This window comes from Taeniopygia guttata, chromosome 10 (assembly GCF_048771995.1).
Source record: "Taeniopygia guttata chromosome 10, bTaeGut7.mat, whole genome shotgun sequence".
Classification (NCBI taxonomy): domain Eukaryota; kingdom Metazoa; phylum Chordata; class Aves; order Passeriformes; family Estrildidae; genus Taeniopygia; species Taeniopygia guttata.
Window position 1 is genome coordinate 16,291,513 of NC_133035.1, and position 20,696 is coordinate 16,312,208.

Consider the following 20,696-nt stretch of genomic DNA (forward strand, 5'->3'; position numbering starts at 1 on the left):
TCCGCCGCAAACTGGCAGAGGAGGGGGAGAAGGTGCTCGTTTTTAGCCCAAAGCAGCGAAAAAAAGCCGTTCTCGTGTTCGGCCGGCAATTGGATTTCTTTCCGTCCCACGCGTAATAGATTCTTTGGAGCATCTGAGAGATTATTTTATAAAGCAAATTCAAACCAGGCTGTTCATTAGATCCCATTATTATGAAAAGGGAATGATCAGCTGGGAAAAAAGTCTATCTAATTTGGAGGGAAAGGACCACAGATTTTAAATAATTTCTGTAACTTTTGCTACCTTCGGCAGCTTTGGCAAGAGAACAAATAAAAACCCGGAGGAGTTAGAAGTGTTTTTTCCTCTCTCTCATATTTTTTCCCTGCTCAGTGCCACACAGCAGCCTTTCCTCCTTCAACTTCAAAGAGGACTGAAAGGACAAACATTCTGATACAGCTAATAATACACGGAGAGAAAGAATTTGCATTCCTTAGCAAATATAAGTGCTCATTAATAGAATCATGTATTTGGCTAAGAACATCTTGCCAGTACAGCTGGGAGATGGAAAGTGCTCGTGTGGGGAAGGTTGGAGAAAGAGTTTTGATTGACGCTGTAGGAACCACATCACCCGCCTTTCCCCCAGTCATCTATATCAGGTCAACGATTACTATTAAAAAATAAATAAATAAAAAAGTAAAGTAATAATCATAAAGGAACAGATGGGGACAGAGTGCCCTGCGACTTCTGAAAGGCACAGCAAGGACTCTCTGCCTAGAAACTCATCAAGATAATGCTAATTGCGCTCTCAGGCCGCGCCGCACCCGCCCTGCCGGGGGTCCCGCATCCATCCGCGGTGCATCCGCGCCCTCCCAGCCCCGGGATGATGTTCGGTTCCCTCCCAGCCCCGGGATGATGCTCGGTTCCCTCCCAGCCCCGGGATGATGCTCGGTTCCCTCCCAGCCCCGGGATGATGCTCGGTTCCCTCCCAGCCCCTAATGCTCGGTTCCCTCCCAGCCCCGGGGGATGCTCGGTTCCCTCCCAGCCCCGGGATGATGCTCGGTTCCCTCCCAGCCCTGGGGATGCTCGGTTCCCTCCCAGCCCCGGGGGATGCTCGGTTCCCTCCCAGCCCCTAATGCTCGGTTCCCTCCCAGCCCGGGATGATGCTCGGTTCCCTCCCAGCCCCGGGATTCTCGGTTCCCTCCCAGCCCGTGGCCAGGGAGGGGCGCGGTCCCTTCCTCCCTCCCTCCCCACAGCCGCCGGACCCTTCCCCGCGGATGACTCTACCTAATAGGTGTGGTGGGAACTGATAAACCAAATTAAAGTTGCCTTCTGATTGAAACTTTTTTCGCTTGAGTGAGCTGAAGACGTTTCTTCTGATTATCCTTATTTTACTCTCATGAGAACTCTAATTTAGTTCTTATATTCCCTACTGTAAATCTGAACTTAGTGTTCCCTGCAGAGGGAGGGAGGATATAAAAATCAGCTTGACACAGTCCCCGGGAAAGTTTACAGACACCCAGGTGGGCAAACCTTTCCTGTTCTCAGCACAATAAATGATATAAAAAAGATAAAACCTTAGAGAAATTAAAAAACAACTCAGCCTTTTAAGGTGATTATACTAACTTACGCCTACATTTATTGATTCCCACCTTTCTACAAAGAAAAAATATAGAAATATCAGGCCAGCAGAGACTGAGTAGGTGTGTCTGTGAGGAGACTCGTAGTGAGGAGATGCTGAATTGGAATTACAGCTCAACATCGGGACTATACTTTGTTCTCCTCAGTTCCCAGTCTTAAAAGTGCCATAATTATTAGGATTTTAAAGGTGAACAATATAATTCAAACTGTTATTTTGAAGGACCCCATGAGTTTATTTTTCACTTCAGTCTTGAACATCAGGTCTGGATATCTTTGTAGAAGATAACCCTTAATTGAGCTGCAAGGTTGAGAACTTACACAGAGTAAGGTGAGAGCCTTACTCCACCAGATTTTGATGCTAACAATTTCTTTCTAGGTTTTAACTCTTTCAATCTTATTTATAGAAGTTTTATCTGTGAGCTCCTTTAGTTTGAGTTAATTTGGAAGCACTTTTTGCACATTAGGTGAATGTATTTTTATTTCTCCAACGCAGCTGAACGTAGCTTGGTTTTGACTTTAGTGGACTTTATTTCGTTGGAGATGCACATGAACGCCAGAGGAATGCACAGGGAATGCATCACATGTGATTTTCCAGGATGGTTTGTGTATGGCAAGAGCAGAAACGTGCATTGGCATCAAAGAAATCCTGTATTTCATCAATATAATCTGTAGAAATTATCAGTCAGGGGCCTGCTGTTGGTTTAGGCCCAGTGGTCATGGGTCTAATAACCTTCTGGCTGAGTTTAGGATTAAAAAGTCAAAAATCTCTGCTTCATTCAGCAGGTGGGACCCTCCATCAGAGCACACTGATGTCTGCAGCCACTCTTTGTTCTGTCCCAGTGGTCCCCAGCCACGATGGGATAATAACATCAAGCAAGGAATGCACTGTCTTTTTTCTTTTTTTTTTCCCTCACCTCTCCCCATCCTTTTTAACTCCCATGGCTGTGAGCAGCCTCGGAGGGTCCATAAGGTTAACAAATTGGGAATTTCAACCCCCTTTGTTTCAGCCTCCCCTGGAACACGCCTGTTGGCTTTGCTGCGGGGCCTTGAACCCAGGAATCCCTCCTGAGCCACAGCCCCAAGGCCCCCGAGCTCACAGGGACAGCCCCAGCAGGGAACTGCCCCAGGGTGAGGAGCCCAGATCTTTGGGGATGAAACAAAATGTTTCAGATGTGATGAATTGGACATCTGTTTCATCAGAGGGAAAAAAAAGGGAAAAAATCATCAGCTCTAATGAGAGATGCAAAGATATTTTGGTATGTTGATAGGCTGCCTCCTGCTCCTCACAGCTGGAACAAACACTACCTAATCTATTGGCCTCTAGGAATGATTTTTTTTTTTTTTCCCCAGGGCAATATCTTTTCTTCACATCAGATCACTGGAGTATCAGTAGCAGGCACTCGATGCTTTGCATTGTGCTCTTTAGCAGTTTTGGGTCACTGCCAGCCTCCAATTTACCTGCAAGTTCCCTTCTCCCTGGGATGTGGATCCATTCCATACTGGATTTCTTAAACATCATCTTGTCTTCCTGTGCAAGCTTTTATTTTTTTTATTCACTAGCTCCACGAGAGCTAAAAGCATTTGGTTTCTCTGTTAACGTGATCAGGGGATCTGCTTTTACCCCAACCTTTTCCTGCAGGATCCACCTTCTCCAAATGTGGTGAAGAGGCATGAGGGACATGTTCCTTGTCCCCCTGAGAACATCTCAGTGTCACCCGTCCCTGCACTGGTCCGTAGCTCAGTGCTGGTGGACACTCTCCTGTGCCAGCTGCTTTATCGAGGGACTGATTAAATCCCCTTGAGATTTCTATTAGCAGCTTTGTGTGGACTCTGAACGGTGTCACAGCACCTCCTGAGGACCTTTTCCCCTTTGGACATGTGTTGGTTTCGTGCACAGATTCAGTTTTTGCAAACAGAACCCTTCAGTTCTTTGTGCAAAATTACTTTTCCTGTAAATACAATATTATTAATGGAGCCTTCTTTGGAAAGAATTTCCTCTCCAGCTCCTACTCACTTCATTCCCATGTACTGTGTTATTCTAGGTGCAGGGCTTTTGCTTTTATTTGTATTTTCCTCCTTGTAAGAGGTGGCAGGAGGCCAAGCCCTGTCCCAGCCATCCTGCACATCACTGAAGGAAGCCATGAAAGATGTCTCTGCTGCTCACCCCAAGTGTGTGCTTTTCAGCTGAAGGACTGTGGCCAGAGATGAGGCAAGCTCAGCTGGGATTTTAGCCAGCCACTTGCAGACCAAGTTTTACAGCACTGCCTGAGAGGGGCCAGGCAGGCATCTGCCTTTTTCTGGGCATCCTTGCAGCTGCCCCAGCGGTGGCCACTTTCCAAAGTGCTGTCACCCACGTTTGTTCAATCCTTGATGTAGTAGAGGCTCTTCAGGAAACTTCAGGCTCCTGTCTGAAGCCCCTGATAACACCTTGTGCTGTTGACACGGTTGCAGATCCTGTGACTCTGCATATTTCTTTTTTTAGAAGTAGCATTCCAGCTCTCTCTCTCTCTCTTTTTTTATTTTTTTTTAAAGCTTCCCTTTCATTAAATCATGCTGATGCCACAGAAAATTGTCAGCTGTCCATTCTTTCCCTAGACAGGGAATATGTCTGTATGTATATATATGTATATATGTATGTATAATCAAGGCAAGGGGAGGAAAGGGTCAGGTGTTGCTATGGAAAGAGACTATTAATCTGTGACAGAACTGCTACTCTGGGAGGTGAGAGCCTCTCCCTGCACAAAATAAGCCTTTAAAGGGAAGCTCACCAGCCTTTCTCCAGGGGACACCTGCCCCAAGTTTGCTGATTTGGTAATTTGCTCCCCTTGTTGCTCGACTTTGATGGTGGCTATTCAACCAGATTTTCCCTGCTCTGAATGTAGCCCAGTCTCAACTGCTCTGGATTAAATTAGAAAGAAGATTTGTATAAGGTATTGTCTTGAATGCTTCACAAAATACGTGATGTCCAGGTCCTGGAGATTACCATAAGTGTCTCAAAAATCCTGGGATGGTTTATGCCAGGCAAGCAGCTACTTACACACATCAAACACCTTTCACTTTTAATAGATGCATCCAAAAAGAAAAAAAGTGGAAATTAAAGCAAAGGGAGAGATGAATCCCTTTCTCACCTATTCTGTTAAAATGCAGACCTCACTTGGGTGTCACTTTGGTCCATACTGGGCATGGTTTCATCAGGGACTCTCAAGTCAACCTGCAGCAATAAAAGCAGTTCTGCTTTCATTTTCTAAGTCAATTTCTGACCAGGAGGGAGGAGCAGAAGGAATCCTCCTTTGGAGGTACCTTTGCAGAGCTGGTTTCTCTTTGCTCCACGCATGGACATCCAAGCACACACAGATGGCTTCATCCTCCCAAGGCTCCCAGCGAGGAGGGGCTGAAGCAGCCACCCCTGACCCACAAACTGCTCTTCATCTGAGGGCCCCACAGAGCCTAGGACACAAGTTATTAACTGTGGCAAATGGATTGCATTAGAAGTGAATGTGATAAAAGGTAGATTTGCCAGCTGAATGCCTCATCTATAAAACTTGAGGCTGCACTCTGGGTGCTCTTGCACCTTTGGAAGAATTCTCTCTCTGTGGGTGTAATTTCCACAGCTTGTCCCATATCTTTATCCTGGCCTAGCAATGGAACTAGAACTAAAGAGTTAAATTATTTTCTTCCCATACAGCAGGATTTTTCAAGCCATTTCACTTTTCCAGCCCCTGCCACTCTTCCTGCTGACTGCAGAGCTGCCAGTTGGTGCTGCCTCTCCCGGTCACTTGGAGGTTGCCTCATGGACCACAAGGTCTTCCCCGGCCAGAGGCTGGGAACAGCTGCTTGGAGGAAAGTGAATGAGCAGAACAAGCCTCTCTCAGGGTCACTGGCCTGGTGTGATGCTCACATACACACCAAGCAATGTGCCACAAGCAGCATTTTATTTTTGTTCTGCCTGGCAGTCTCAGTTTCTACTTTTAATTCTTTTTCCTTTGCCACAGGAAGCGTCGGAGGGCATTGAGCACTGCATACAATAAGAAGAGTTGGTTTAAATATTAAAGTGTTAACATTTCCTTTGGTGTCTATCTCCTGCATTTTTAAGTTTTTTTCAGAAGTCATTTGATTGATTCTGAGATTTTTGTGCTGCTTTGGACCTTTAAAGCCTGGTAAGAAATTACTGTGTCTTTGAAATCTATGAGATCTGAACATTTCTCCTCATGGGCACAGGTGTGTGTGTGTGTGTGCATACATGTGTGTACACAGGAAAATGGAGGTATGTGCCTCTCTGGAAATCAAACCTGGCAAAAGGAGGGTTGCTCTTTCCTCTACAGCATTTGGAAAATTTCTATGACCCCTTTCTGTCTTTTTCAGAGTAGATTTTTGCTGCAAAACCAGTACTCAGAGAGGGGCTGTGGCCTCAGCATTGCCTTAGGGGCATTTCTCTTTCCCCACCCAGTTCAGCAGCTGTTTTTGGTCAAGAATGGTGATGGACCCAGGGTATCAATCACAGGGGCTCTCATGATCTTCCCAGTCATAAACCAGGTGAAGTTCTGTGGTCCAACCAACACTGCTCAAGTAATTTGAGCATCAAGGCATACTGATGATCAGCTGCTGCATGGTTCTGCCAGGCAAATTAATAGGAGTATAAATAAGGAAAAAAACCCACCAGGCCTATTCAGAATTCATCCAATTCAAGATGCTGCCTGGGCTGATTATCAGTGGTCACTTGTGAGAAGAGGAAGGAGGTGATAAGTTACAGGCAGACAAAAGAAAAGTCATGGAGAAACAGAGAATACTTTCCAGAGCAAGGAGATTACTCTTTGAGTAAATTACTCTTTGAGAGAGAAGGGCTGTTTTTGCAGCAAAGAGCAGGTTTTCTTCACAAATGGGCCTGAATTGCACCATTATAGGGATGGGGTGCATTCCTCCTCTTGGGAATCCATGGCTTGTTTGCTAGTGAGGGAAGAGGGATGCAATCTCCTTGGTCCTACCAGTAAATCTATCCCAAATAAAACCAAATCTGAGTAAACTGGGGGAGGGTTTTGCTTGCTTTTGTGGGGTTGTTTTGCATGGAAACATGTTCCTTGTTAAGTGTATCCACGTACATCACTGCAACTGCTCCTTGAATCAAAAAGTATTAACAGGGCAAATTTCAAAGGAAGAAAAACTCCCAGTGTCCATTTTAAATTAAAGGACAACTTAAGAGACAGATGTTCTGCTACATTTGACCTATCTGTTATGGTCTTGGCAATGTTTTTAAAAGCTGTCACCTCAGTACCATTTCTTAAGGGATGGGAAAGAGGGACTGCCCACTCTGATGCAGGAATGCCACGAAGGGAGGATTGGGGGAATGGAGGAACAGAGGCAGTTGTACAAATTGTGGCTAAACAGAAGATCCATGCTGGCATCACCGATGAAAGAGAAACTGAGATATGGTAAGAAAGAATGGAATGTGTGAAAGAAGAAAGAAGGTTGGCCTCTGGGAAGTGAGGGTAAGAAGTATGGCCTTGCAGAAGGCTGGGAAAAAAGCAGTGTAAAGAGTATCTGGAGGATGGTGGGAACAGGGATTTGTCACTTGGATTTTGGGATGGGCAGACAGACGGGAGGCTGTGGTGAGGAAGGAGACACAGAAAGGGGCACACAGCAGACCAGGCTGGCCCTCAGAAGGAGGTGGGGGAAGGTGGCAGGCGGTGCAGGTTGGGGGAGGTGGGGATGGCTGCCAGCCTGCCTGGTGATGGGGTGGCATTGTCAGTGCTGGTACTGTCAGGGATGGCAGATGACAGGAGCAGGAAATGGGGAATCTGGGAGAAGAAAGCGCTCTCAGCCCCCACCACCGCCATGGGAGGGGTGAGTTCAGCTTCCATCTCTCGGCGTAGCTCCTCAAAATCTGGGGCCATCTGGACACAGTCCTGTCCCTCCTACAAGCTGTCAGCAGCACCGAGGGATTGCTCTGGCAGCCAGGACTCCCTGGCACATCCAAGAGCCTCCGTGCTCATGGCCAGAAGGGCAGATGGCAGCGGATCCAGCACGGTGCCTTTGCACCACCTGGTGTCCCCTGCAGAGCCAGGTGAGCCTGGCCTGGGCACAGCCCTGTCACTCAGCCAGGTGCTGCAGAGCGCTGGGAGGGGACACCTCAGCTCCCTGGGGGATGGAGCCACGGTGGGAACCTTCAGGATGGCCACGTTTGGTTCTGGCTGGCTCTGCTGTGTCGGGCATCAGCAGAGCAGCAGCTCGAGAGGGGTGATGAAGCAGGGCAGCGAGAGCTTGGCTGGCACAATGTCTGCAAAGGAACAGATACTTGCAGTGCTCAGCTCAGCCCCATCTCCTCAGCACCTCCTCTGCCCATAAATTGAAATTTGGACTGGTGTTTTGAGTTGTTTCTTCAATGGGTATGAATAAGAGTTGCTGGAAGTATTGGCTATTCCTGATCGTGCTCACCTGTACATCAGGGATTATTTTATTCATGAAATGTTTCACTAACCCTCAGCCTTCCCAGGAACAACACTGCTTTATTACAGCAAATCTGGTAAGGGGCACCTGCAAAGGGAATGCTTTGGGCTAAGAAAGTAACGTGTGGTTTTTTTACTTAGAGCTGCAGAAAACAATACCAAGGATTGCAGCTCTTCATTCTACAAAAAACCAGACCAAACCCAACCCAACAAACAAACAAACAATTCAAATATCATGCCAAAAATCAAGACTTGTAATAAGGACAGTGTAAAATTCTGTATCAGAGGAGATGACATGGGAAGTAAGTGGTGACTGTGAACTGGTTAAAGGGTCAGTTCTCCCTGGCTGTTTCTCTGTCACCCCAGGCATTGCCTCCTCACAGATGTTGTTCCTGGGAAAGGGAAGAGGTTGTGGCTGACTCGTCCAACCCTCAGCCCTAACAAACTCTTCTGGCAGAGGAGACTCTGAGACTTTTAGCTTAAATCCCATATGTGCATGTATTTCTTCTGCTGGAAAGTAAAGATGCTTAAAAAAATGACAACTATTTCTGTTAAATGGTAAGATTTCTCCAATCTAGGTATGATATTGTGGCCAAAACCTTTGAGGCAGAAATCCTCCCAGAAGAAAAACAAATTGACCCACGGTGAAGATATCCACAGAGTGAAGCAGAAAAATAAATAGGTTTGAACACAAGTTTTCTCTGCATGATAAACAGGCTCCCTAAACATTGATGTATTAGTCATTCTGTAAAGAAGAGGAGAAAGAAGAGAATAAAAAAGATTCTGGATTGATAAATTTGTAAAAGCTTTAAATTTATTTTATCACATAACATGAAAATTTATGCAATGAATTCATACATAAACAAACAATGAAATATCTTTAAACACACAGATAAGTGTGCACACATAATGCACTTGTAGGGAGCAGAGCCCAGTTTCAAAAACTGATCTCAGAGCACAGTGGACTGCCCAGCTGTGTCACTGTACTGTGGGACAGCAGCCCCTGCCATGGCCCACCCCAAACTCCCCTTTTAGGCAGGGTGAAGAGATGAAACCCTGTGACACTCTAGCCCTGGCACAGATATCTGATAGAATGCTGTAAGTGCAGGGGATGTGGCTCAGGGGAGGCACATATTAGCTGCAAATATCATTAAAGCAGCTACCAATTTAAAAATGCATAAAGTGCAGAAGAAACTGAGCCATAGCAAAACCTGTTAGTGATAAAATTGGAAAGAGAAGCACTGAGCGCCCAGCTGGTTAAATCATGATGGAGGGCAAAATGGAGTGAAAAATAAACACCAGATTTAGAAGCACACTCGATAGATCTGGCAGCCTGCAGGAGCTGGTGCAGAGATGTCTGTGACCATGTCAAAACTGCCCAGCTCTGTTCAGACCCACACACATGGTGCTGGTGCCCTGCAGAGCCTCAGCCCCCTCCACTCGAGCAGGGAGTGAGCAGTGACCCAGCCCTGCCCTGGCTGGCCCTGCTGGCACAGAGGACTGGACTCAGACTCTCAGAACGGATTCATCCTCCTATAATCATGGAGCCACAGGATCCTGGAGTGTTTGGGTTGGGAGGGACCATAAAGATCTCTTTGTAACCCCCCTGCCACGGGCAGGGACACTTTTCACCAGCCCAGGTAGATCCAAGCCCCATCCAACATGGCCTTGGACACTCCCAGGGATGGGGCAGCCACAGCTTCTCTGTGCCAGGGCCTCACCACCCTCACAGGGAAGAATTTCTTTCTAGTATCTAATCTAAATCTAACCTATTTCAGTTTAAAGCCATTACCATTCATCCCTGTACCCCCTAATATCTTGAACATCTATATCCCCTCGAAGGATCTGGAGGCAGTTCTGTCATCAACAGAAAAAAAATTTCAGGAGGATGGTATTCATAACCATTAGGTGACTTCAGTGCTCAACATCCACTGATTTCAACACTGGAGAAGTTTTTAAAACTTCTTTTATTTTCCTGATTAGCTCCTATGAACTCAGCTTCTGGGTGTCCAAGCTCTCACGAAAAATCAAAGGAAGCCTGAATGCAAAGCAAAAGCACAGTTGTCACTTTAGTTTACTCATGCTTGTCCCAGAAAATGAAAAGAGGCTTTTTCTCACTTTGTATTTTTTTTTTTTTTAATGCACTCGTGCAACACAGTTGTGTTTGGAGTTAAACTTCTTATTGTCATGTTGGAAACCCAAACTGTGAATGCAAATCTCCTGATGGCTCAGTACCAGACCTGTGAGTCTCATTGCTGAGACATCTTTGAAAATTTGGCCTCATTTTGTAGTGACAAAGTGACAGATTCCTCTGGTAAGGAAATTCTGGTGAGCAGAGTGCCTGGAGGTTTGGCTAATTTGCTAGGATTACAATTTGGGTTTTAATGACAGTATCTTAGCTTTCCCTCAAACCAGCCATCAAAATAGAGCTCTGCTTCTAGAGAAAAGTAAATCCACAAAGATACAAAAGTAGATTTATCCCATCTGACTGGTGTTCCAAAGCTCCCAACTAAGCCTATGTTCCCCTTGTCACATTTCCTCTGCCAGAACCTGGGTCTGGTTTTAATGTTCTCACATTGTTTTGAGCAGCCAGGATTCTTGGGAAGACAATTTTCACCCTGTTTACTTCAGAAATCAACTGGGATTTCTGTCTCACACTGATCCTGAGCATAAACCTTGTCTTCTCCTCTTAGGTCCTCATTTCAGGACCCAGTGGGATGGGTGGGATGGTTCTCCTGCCATCCTGAGCTTGTGCTGCTCTGTCACACAAAAGGGAAGCCCTGTGCCAGGATCAAGTCCACCAACTCCTTCACATGTTCAAAGACACCTTTTTATGACAGAAATTCTTCTCAAGCCCTTGCCAATTAAGCCCACTTTAATAACTCTGACCATTTATGTGACATATTTCATCTTGGAAGAGCTAATAAAATCACAAATTACTGTTCACAGTGCTCCCAAGAGGAAGCTCATCATTATCACATCCTCACTCCTTTGATGGGGAAACTGAGGCAATGTGTTTTAAGGACAAAGAGTGGAGTCTTTGCCAAACCACCCAGGTGAGTTCAGTGCTCTGCAGGCTCCCATGTGGGACAAAATCTTCTTCTGCAGGGCATAAAGGGAGAATCCCCTGGTTTTCCTCATCAGAAACATGCAAAGGTGAAAAAGGGTCATGAAAATGATGTCTGCGGATCTTCCAATTCTCTGCTGGGCATTTGAACTTAAAATGCCAGCAATGCTTCTCTCCCTTGCTCTCAAGAGGAAAGCTATATCTGGAGTAGGGCAACATGCCTTAATTTGAGAAATTTAATGCCTTCGAAGCGCTACCAAAGCACAATTAGCAAATAAAAAAACCCCAGAAGTCAAGGCAGGAGACCTGAGTATGCAGTTCAAACATCAAAGGAGCATTACCTGTGCTTTCATCTCCCTTTCCTCTTGTGAGTCAAAGATACAACATATCACTGCATATTTTAAGCATTTTCTGTTCTGAAAGCTTAAATGTCAGTGTAATTACCCCAATGGTAATTTCTGTTTGTTGTTCCAGGCTGGTACTTCAGCAGAATCTCCCAATTTTCACATGATTATCTCCATCTCTGCCTTTGATAGGTTTGTGTCCAATTCACTCTGGATTTGAACTGCTTCGCATTCCTTGAAAATCTGCTTTGAATGCTGCCAAAGGAGGTATGGTACTGACTGTTGTGGGGCATTTTTGATGTCCTTTTTCCCCTGGTTCCCCCATCCTCTTTCCCAAGTGCAGGATCGCCTGGTTGCACCGAGACCCACAGTTCAGAGCAATCTGTAATGTAACCACCTGGAATAGAGCATAACTTTTACCTTTTTCTTTATTTTCCACCTCTCTTTCTTTTGAATAAACTTCACAGTTGAGGATTATTGACAAATCTGCTTGAAAAAGACACACGAAGAGCATCCTTTATGGTCCATCTTGTGGTAAAACACGGGCATTTCTTTGCTCATTTGAATGTCAGTGGATTATTTATGCTGGTGCAATGTTTTCAAGAGATAAAATACTCCCCACTGTGCTACATGCAAATCTCTGCAATGTAAACATAAATAGTTGTTGCACATGCATAATCAAAGACATTTTTTATAATTATTGTTGGATAGTTCAGTCCTCTAATAGCATCATCTGGTGTAAATCAGTGTAGCTCTACTGAAGCCTGCAAAGCCCCTACCGATTTGTACCAGATGGGGCTCAAACTCTTCACTCTAAGTTTAGTCCTTCTAAAAAGAAAAAAAATTGAGAGAAAGCCCTGGTAGTCCTTGAAAATGAAGTTCTTTGCTCATTCATGAGAAGCTGGTAAAGCAAGAATGGCAGGGACTTTTCTTGATCCATATTCAGCCCTTATGTAGGGAGAACATTTCTGCCACGGAGGAAAGGAGGAGGTTCTGTGCCAAGTGAGCTCCTGCCCCTCTGCTCAGACTCCTGCAAAGATTTGCCAGATAATGGCATTTATAACGTGAACTCCTTTCTGCCAAGATTTGGACCAAGACCACCAGCTCTTTAGCATGGGCCAGCAGACACTGCCAGATGCTAAAGATTTTCAGTTGTTCAGATCCTCTGCTGCATTTTGAGACACCTAAAGGTGAAGGGCTGGAAATCTGGTTTTCTGTCCCCAGAGCGATCTTGTTTCACTGTCATTCAGCATTGTCTTTTCTCCAGCATTGTACACAGCACAAAGAACTTTCTAAAGCTACTTTGACACCTGGTTTGACTCCAGCTGAAGACAACAACCTCAATTTCATCTTTCTTGTGTTCTGTAGAAAACTGCTCTGAGTTAATATAAAAGACAATATTCAGTAGCATCTATTTTCACAAATTAATTCAGACTACATCATTCAAATGGGTGCTAGTGGAAGCTACCCATGCAGATTTCAATGCTATAAATATACAGTTATATCCAAATCAACAACAGTGTCTTAACTGCTGTACACAGTATTTTATCAACAGACACAAAGTTAACTTTGCTTGCATAAAAAGGGGTGGAAAATTAGGAGTTTGCTTCCCCTCTTTTGAATGCTGACAGCAAAAATATCCACTAAATACCAAAAATTACCTATTAATAATAGATTGGAGGAGAGAGTTTTGACAGAAGTGAAGAGTACACATATACAGCATAGATTTACCCACCTTGCAAACAACTTAAAGTCTGTGCTCAGCTCTTTCAGGTTTACCTGTCAGATTTTTTGCCCGTTGTGTTTTCCATTTGCCGACAACATCCTCCAAAAGAGTTGCTGTTATTCTTGTATAGGCTTGACGTGGACATAAACTTTTTTGCAAGAAGCCTGAGCCACTGTTAGCAGCTCTTGAAGAGCTCCAAGTCCGACGTGGGTTTAATTTGTGGTGAGTGCCATGGCAGAAATGTCTAACAATATAAGTCTGTTGGACATGTCGTCTGGGCTGTCACGTTCAATTTGCACATGACCTCCTGGCCAAAAAATGGGAAAGAAGTGGTAGAATGTGGGACTGAAAGCTTATATTATTGCTTTGACAGCTTCACTCATCTAGAAGTAATGCAAAATGCAATTTATATTTATACTCTCTGACCTTCTGTACAGAGAGTGAAACTATCTAATGATGGGCCATGGTAGCAGAGAAAGAAACAGATCTCAATGCAGCTGGAATTTGTCTACATTTTTTTTTTTTTTTTTGCTTTTCAACCATTCAATTACGGTCAGAAGATAAATGAAACATGAAGAGTGTCTTGGTTAGGTAGTGACACAATTATTTCATAGCGAGTAGGTTCTGGCTCTGAGCCTTGGCAAAGGTTGCCATGCACACCTTGTTTCACTAGATGCAGATAATCTGCCTGCTCCCACCAGACAAATCCCCTCTGCTTGGAGGTGTGTCCTTCTGCCCATCACAGGAGGAGAAAAAAGACACCAGCAACTCGGGAGCACTCTTGCCCTGCATTTCAATCTCCTCCAGAAAGGCTGATGCTCTAATCCTATTAACCACCATAAATCAAGTCAGGCCCTGCTGTAAACAGGGCGTGAGGCATTTCTGTGGAAAACAGGCAGAGAGGAAGAATGAGCCACGTTCTTCTCATCTGAGGAGCAGCACACGGCTTTGTGTCCTCACAGGGAAAAGAAATAAATGCAGCAGCCTTTGATTGTGACAGGAACCACCAGGTAACACCTGAAGATCCTTAAGAAAACACCCCAGAGCTGGTGTCAGCTCAGCATCCTTCAGAGGGGCTCGCTGCAGCCACGGTCAGAGCAGCAGAATTTGGCTCAAAGATTCAGCCTCCAGCTGCATCTGTTTCTACCTTCTCATCCAAGTGAGACACAGGATTTGAAGGAAAAGTTATTTGCAGGGATGAGCATGAAGAGGAGATAGCAAACACAGAAAAGACAAAGTGTGGGGTTTATGCATCTCAGGGTATTTTGGACAACAACATCGGTTTGTACTCATCTCTTCGCTCCATTGATCCATCCTGCTTTAAACAGGAGTCGATCCAAAGTCCACTGACCTTACTAGTGAGAGTTTCATAAATGGTTGGAGGCTGTGAAACAGTTTTAGAAATTAGGTGTTGGTATAAAGCAGTCACTTGTTTTCTGTCCTAATTGTTTTCTTGTGGTTTGCCATGTTTTTCTCTTGTACACCAAATTAATAAAAATCACTGGATGATGATTTCAACTGATGTCTAACTTTCTCCATGGAATTAAAAAACAAATACATGTGTTGACAATAATAAAACATTAAACTGATGGTCACTATACAGTTAATGTGTCAGAAAATAATAAAAATGCAGAAACAAAGGCTATGAGAAGGTCATGTTTCATAAACAAATACAATAAGATGAGATAACTAAGACAAAATAGTTCAATGATGAGAGCTGAATGAAGATTAATATGCGATTTATCTTTCTTTTAGTTCATTTCTCAGTGAGAAAAAACAGTTTGTCCAAAGTATTAGTTAACCTACAGGTTAAAAAATTACTTCTGCACCTTTTGGAGAAGAATATGATTATTTGTTTATTTATTAAATTATATATTTATAATTTATTAGGATTATTTATTAAATATTCTATTTATTTAAACAGAATATTTATTAAATTATTAGGAAATTTGGCATCTAGCTGATTTGTGGAGCTTCTTCCCCTGGTCCCTGCAGGCTGGTGCACTCTCTTGACTTTTCAGGGTGTAATATTTCAGCTCATGGGTTCAAACCTTGGGCCACACATGAGGATTGGGATCCCTGGGGGCAAGGGCAGCTCGGAGGATGCCCAGGGCTGTGTGAGGGGCACTTTGCAGCATGAACCTCACAGTTGGTGCCCAGGTTAAATCCATACCCACCTTCCCAGGGCTCCTCCAGCCACAGAGCACTGCAGCCCGACCAGGAGGGATCAAACCCAGGGATCTGCTTCCTTTTCGTTCTTTTCTTTCCCAAGTGGACAGCTAGAATAAAAAAAAAATAAATTAATTAAAACAACCAAAAAACAACACCTCCACAGGTCCAAAACCTTGTCTAGGTCTGACTCCTGCTGGTGCCACCACAGGCTTTGCCCTTGGCAGCATGAGGAGAGGGATGAAGCCTCTGATTTGGGTGGGAGGGAGAGGAACGCCCCCAGGAAATTGCAAGGTTGCTTTTGCAACCTCTTGCCCAGCAGCTGGTACAGCAAGCAGCGCCTCCCCTCACACACTGCACAGATCTTTTCCAGCTGAGTCACTAAATCAGGAAAAAATGGAACAGTTGAGCTGGCATTTTAGATTTGGAGGGGGGTAGGAGGAAGAAAACCCCCTCCTTTGTCTGTAGTGTTTTTATTTTTTTTTTTCCACCAAGCTGCTGGAGTGAAGCAGTTAATAGTGATTTTTTTTCCCCCATAATTTTTAATCCACAACGCTGCCCTGTACCTGCCCTTATAATCCCCTAGCATGTGCTGGTGACATCACATGGCCATCAGCTCCCAGCTCCATCCCTGGGACTGTCATTAACTGTTGCAAGCAAATGAAAAATGACTGCGAGACTCGGTGGCTCCCACCAGTGACCTTGGGTATTATTAGAATGACCTCGCTTTGGCTGGACCATAAAAAAAAAAAAGAAAAACCTTTCTTGATATCATCGCTGGGGCTGACTGAGGCTGTTTGCAGCGAGGAGCAGGGAAAGGAGTGGAGAAAGCCATTAAAAGAAGCAAAGGAAATGTTATGCAAAGATGCAGTGGCCATAAATACTTGATCAGAGGCACAGCCCCAGCAGCAGCCCCACAGCCTGACCCCTTGCCAGGACACGCTGGGCGATGCTGGGGTTACCGAGCACCTTGCTGGGAGTATTTTTTAACCAACCTCCTCTTTGTGATTTGTTTGCTTGGGCTCGAAAGGAAAATAAATCACGTGTAACCACTTAAGGGCTTATTGGCCTCTCACACCCTTATATTCTGACTTGCTTTTCTGGTCCTGCACACAACTCCGTGAGCAGAGGAGGGGGCAGACTGGGCAGAATTAATTTTTTTTTTTTTTGGTGCAGTATAACACAAGGAAAATGTGTATTTAGATACACCTCCTCCCTGTGCAAACATATACATACAGTGCATGTTTACTAATGTGCATATGTATGTAAACATAAATACTTAGCACTTATAGATGGTCATATTTATGGTCATGCATTATTCTCAATGCACAGGCATAAAAGGAACAAATATTCATTGCATGTGTCTGATGTTGCCTTCTATATAATGTATAATAGTATATATAGTAGTCATGCTTCTTCCTGTGTCCTCTGGAGATATTTGCAATAAAAATAAAGATAAAATAAGAGTAAGAATTAAAAAGAATGAGAATGACAACGAGAATAAGGATAATTCACATATCTGGGCCGGAGCATGAGGATGTTCTGGTGTTTAGTGCCCTCCCTGGCAGGGACCTGCAGGCTCCCCCAGGGCAGGGGCTGCCCAGGACCCCCAGATCTGGTCCCGGTGTGGCTCTGGGTGACCTCGCCAGGCTGCAGTGCTCCTCCCGGGAGGCAGGGAGGGGACCTGGGGTGCCTCGGGGTGTTCGTGTGAAATAAAGCACAAAAGCCATCCTCCCGCCGCTGTCCTGCCTGGCTTCTCCGCTGGCAGCTGGAATGGATCTGATGCCCTCTGGACTTTACCTCCCGCCGAAAAGGGCATTTTCTGACAGGTTATGGCAGGCTCGGAGAGACTCGGAGAGCTCAGCGAGGGGAAACAGCGAGTGGAGCCAAGGGCTGGGAGGGGACACATTGCAGATGTTTGGCAGGAGGGAGGAAGGTGGGTTCGGACTGGAGGTGTGAGCAGGGACAGTGACACCAGGGGTGTGAGCAGGGACAGTGATACCAGGGGTGTGAGTAGGGACAGTGATGTGAGTGTGTGAGCAGGGACAGTGATGTGAGAGTGAGCAGGGACAGTGATGTGAGAGTGAGCAGGGACAGTGACACCTGGGGTGTGAGCAGGGACAGTGATCCCAGGGGTGTGAGCAGGGACAGTGACGTGGGTGTGAGCAGGGGCACTGATGCCAGGGTGAGCAGGGGCACTGATGCCAGGGTGAGCAGGGGCACTGATGTGAGTGAGAGCAGGGGCACTGATGTGAGTGTGAGCAGGGGCACTGATGCCAGGGTGAGCCGCTGCCGGGGGATGCTGCCGCTGCCGGGGGCTCTCAGCGCATCCTCCGCCGGGCAGCGCTCCCCGGGGCGGGCGGGGGCTGCCCGCCAGAGCCCCGCTACCAGCGGCAGCTCCTCCTCGGGCAGCAAGGAGCAGAAATCACCAAACCTCCTTTTCCCCCCGTGCTTTCTGCGTGTCCAGAGAGCTTCTGTCCCCTTTGCGCCGAGCAGGACACGCTGTGTGTGACTGAAGAGGGAGGGATGGGCTGCAGGTGGCTTCTCCACCCAAACCCTCCATCCTTCTCCTGTTTTGGGCCATGAGGGCATCTCTGCCGGGCTGCAGGTGGTTTCTCCACCCAAACCCTCCGTCCCTCTCCTGTTTTGGGCCAGGAGGGCATCTCTGCCGGGCTGCAGGGGTTGCCACCGCCCCGTGGTGCCAGGCGGAGCGGGCAGGGAGCGGCGCTCCGCATCCCTCTCCTCGGACCTGTCACGTACCCAGAAGGATGCCAAGGACTTTATGGAGTCTGTCAAGCACTCAGTACTTCTGTCTTTAGTGGCATCCTCATAGACAAACTTCGCAGGTGTTAAAAAAATATGCCGGGAAATAATACTACTAATACTAATAAAAAAATACCCTCAACAAGCTTAACAGCTGCTCAGGGACACTGCAAACCATCTGATTTTGCAGGATAGGGCTACCATCCTAATTCTCCCTGGCAGCTTTTCAAGTGCGTTTCATCGCTGGTTGCCAATGGAGGATGGCTCTGTCTCTCCCTTCGAGCCCTGCCGGGTGTCTCTGGGAGCGGTTTGGCACCGGGAAAATCAACTCCCATCCCGGGAGCTGGGGAGGGAAAAAAGGAAAAAAAAAAAAAAAAAAAAAGAAGGAAAAAAAAAAAAGTGCTAGTGTCTGGAAAAGAAATAATAATAAGAATTTTTAAAAAGTTTCGAAGTGTCAGACTGTGAATTTAAGTTTCAGCCGGGGTAATGCTGTGCCTTATGGCAGGTGAGCGCTGCGCGGGGAGAAACGCGACAGTCGCAGACAGTTCGGGGACACTGGCGTGCTTTTAGAGCCCAAGGGTGACCCCGGTGCCAGCCTGCCACCCCTGCCAAGGCACAGGCACACAGGGTTCCGTCGGGAGGGTTGGGGGCAGGAATGGCAGCACGGAGCTCTCCGGCATCCCTTCCCAAAGGATGCTCCCCCAGCCCCCTCCAGCCGGCCGGGGGACTGGCAGCTCGCTATTCCTCTTTGGCTCCCGGGTCTCCTTTCGGGTTTATATTTATTTTTGAAGTGTTGAAGCCTCAGTAACACAAAGGGTTTTCTCGGAAGGAAAAACAAACCCCAACGAAATCCCAGAGCAATCTTCGCGGCAGAGCAGAGCTGCCTGTTTCTGGAAATGATGCTTGCAGAAAGGGTGAAAGTCATGAGCCTCTAACCAAAAATGTAACAAACCCTGGCCAGTATCACAAGGGCAAACTTCCCATGGGCCTCAGGGTTTGCTGTTATCCTTGCTTACACTGATAAGTCCTTTTTCTAAATCCTCCAAAGTTGCTCGCTCTTCCCTTTCATGTATAAAGTTACCAAAATCTGACAGATAAGACAGATTTACTGTTTCTGGATAAGACTTATGGCCACACATAAGAGACCACACCGCAAAAGATCACTTAAAATGTGTTGCTGATTCAATGAAAGACTGTTGAAAAAACCCTGTTTTTACTTTAAACGATAGCATGAGGAAAATAATAATATAGTAAGAGGGGAAAAGAGGCAGCTCCCAGAAGAATAAAGACAATTTCTGCTCTGCTGTCACTCGTGTTTTCACCTGTATGTGCGCTCTCAGAGCAGGCAGTGTGGCTCAGGGAACTGCTTTTCTTCTCCTTTTCTTCTGTTTTATTTCAAAATGCAGCTGACACCTTCACAGGTACATGACATTATCGGCACTCACACTCCAAGAAAGGGCTGGGGAATGTGGTGGAAGGATGTGTCAAGGATGAGGCAGGAAAGTGCAAATTCAGAAAATCTTGGAAGTTTTTCTAAAAGCCGTCTGAAAAGAGAAATTAGTGGGGATTCCTCGGATTATAGCATATACATTTTGAACTCTTTTTGGAGACCTTTATAATTTAAGGACTGCTGACCAATTTCCTAAGAGTGAACTATTTGTTTCTTTCCCTTCAGCGACAGGTTTTTGCCTACATTTGGTGTTTTGTAGCACCGCTGCTCTGGGGAAAGAGAGCCCAAACCCATCTTCCTCACCTCACTGCTAAATCTCAGCCTTCCTTTGGTTATCCAAAACTGTTTGAATTTGAGCCAGCGAGTCCTAAAAGTTTTACAAACCTGAGTAGAGAAATATCCCATCCAAGAGTGCATTAGCACTCAGAGAGACAAATCACAGCACAGCGGCTAAAATAACAATTCAATAAAATAAAGTACGGGCTCTTGCTGAGGTTAATTTTTAAATTACCCGTTTTACACTTAAAAAAAAAAAAAAAAAAAGTAGTAGAAGAATGGAAGCAAATCGGAGAGGAGAATGGGGGATCCAAGGAAGAGCAAAGGCTGGAAAGCGAGAGTTGTGTGCTCGGTCTCTGGGACACAGCAGGAATTGCCAGAGGCACAGGGGGCATCGCCTTTCCCCGGGTCCCCCCAGCCCTCGGATAATAAACTCAAGTGTCTGCCCGTCTCAGCCCTGCCCATCTTCTTTAGCCAACTTGACAAAGTGGAAGAAATATGACATGTGAATTATTAAAGAGGAGGCAGTTGACTCCTAACCTCTGTTGCTTTTTCTCAGAACCCATTACCTGAGAATTTATCTTGCAGGAATTACAGTGTCTGAAAGCTTCGGGAGGAGAAGCGAGGAGGGAGGGGGGCATTGGAATGAGAGTTTTGAAGAAATACCGCTGAAAAGCAGCAGGTTTCACCTTAGCATTTGCGCCACTCAAGAGGTGGATAACGTGGAAGAGAAAACAAGCCGTGCCTCCTCAGAAGTGGATCAGGTCGCCACAGGGAGCCAGGGAATAAAATCCGAACTGAATTTAAAACGGCTATCACCACTTAAATACATTTAAAAAGTAGA

The 20,696-nt window shown here is 45.8% G+C and overlaps 1 long non-coding RNA gene across 1 annotated transcript; it reads left to right on the forward strand.

The window, feature by feature from the left end:
* The first annotated feature begins 7,832 nt into the window (after nt 1-7,832).
* LOC115496654 (uncharacterized) lies at nt 7,833-14,712 on the forward strand. The gene is made up of 2 exons (XR_012057596.1): nt 7,833-8,739; nt 11,007-14,712. It is a non-coding gene; the product is annotated as an uncharacterized lncRNA (long non-coding RNA).
* Nucleotides 14,713-20,696: the final 5,984 nt, after the last annotated feature.